Consider the following 1,653-nt stretch of genomic DNA (forward strand, 5'->3'; position numbering starts at 1 on the left):
TGGAGCTGAGGGAGGAGGAGGGGTTAAATAAGGTCGTCTACAGATTACCTTTCTACTGAAGCAGAGCTGATAGTTCTGTTTATAACAGATATACTTAAAATATACTTTTTTCTCTGATTTTGCTATTTATAGGTTTATGTTTGAGTAAAATGAACATTGTTGTTTTATTCTATAAACTACAGACAACATTTCTCCCAAATTACAAATAAAAATATTCTCATTTAGAGCATTTATTTACAGAAAATGAGAAATGGCTGAAATAACAAAAAAGATGCAGAACTTTCAGACCTCAAATAATGCAAAGAAAACAAGTTCATATTCATAAAGTTTTAAGAGTTCAGAAATCAATATTTGGTGGAATAATCCTGGATGGTTTTTAATCACAGTTTTTTTATGCATCTTGGCATCATGTTCTCCTCCACCAGTCTTACACACTGCTTTTGGATAACTTTATGCTGCTTTACTCCTGGTGTAAAAATTCAAGCAGTTCAGTTTGGTGGTTTGATGGTTTGTGATCATCCATCTTCCTCTTGATTATATTCCAGAGGTTTTTAATTTTGAAAACAAGAAAAAACATCAAGTGATCACTTTTTTTCCAGAGCTGTACATAGTAAATATTATTTACAATATATATATATATATATTTAAAGTAGAAACAGTCTCTAGTAAAAATCATTTTCTGCTTCTGTTTCAGGAGAAGCCAGAGTGAGCACAGTTTATGTTGAGTACCATATTTTTCACACTGTAAGGAGATTACAAGGCGCATTATGCGACACTAGTAAGGAACGGGTGTCGCCATGTTTCCCTTCTAATTCAGCAAATCTCACTGCTAGGGGTGGGCGATATGGCTCTAAAATAATATCACGATATTTCAGGGTATTTTTGCGATGATATACTTGGCGATATAGGAAAACAGAAAAATAATTAATTAATTTCAGGATTATAGTATAATAGTATAACAGCATAATCATAATGTGGCAAAATAAATAATATAGCATAAAATAATATAATGCAGCAAATAATATTGCAGAATATTTAGTGCAGGCATATAAACTGCAAACTAAAACAATTATACAATAAATACACCTAAAGCTTCACAGTAAATAATAGACTACTTTTAAGACAGAACAGCTCTATTATCACGATATGGATTTTTAATATCACGATATTTCTGTGTCACGATATATTGTATACGATATAATATTGCCCACCCCTACTCACTGCTGGGTAGTGAAACCTGTAACTCTAAGCTAAGCTAAGTAAACAAAACTAATTCCTATAAGAAAATTAATTCTTATAAAGTTAAACGAGTGCTGGATGTTAATCTACACAGATTTATCTCCTGAAAACTGTTTAGTTGCAGGCCCGTAGCCAGCATTGTGATGGGGGGGGATCTTTTTCCCCCAAAAGTGGACTTCATTTGGCTCTCTACTCCAATGCCCCCTAAATACATGAACACACTTCAAACCTTTTAATTTAGACATATTTTATTTATTATAAGTTTGTTGTGAATCTGTTGTTGCTGTCCTTATTTGTTCGTCTGTTGCTCCCCACTGTTAACATACAGTTGTGGTCAAAAGTTTACATACACTTGTAAAAAAACATAATGTTATGGCTGTCTTGAGTTTTCAATAAGTTCTACAACTCTTATTT

The sequence above is a fragment of the Astyanax mexicanus genome, chromosome 6, assembly GCF_023375975.1.
Source record: "Astyanax mexicanus isolate ESR-SI-001 chromosome 6, AstMex3_surface, whole genome shotgun sequence".
In the NCBI taxonomy this organism is placed as follows: Eukaryota; Metazoa; Chordata; class Actinopteri; order Characiformes; family Acestrorhamphidae; genus Astyanax; species Astyanax mexicanus.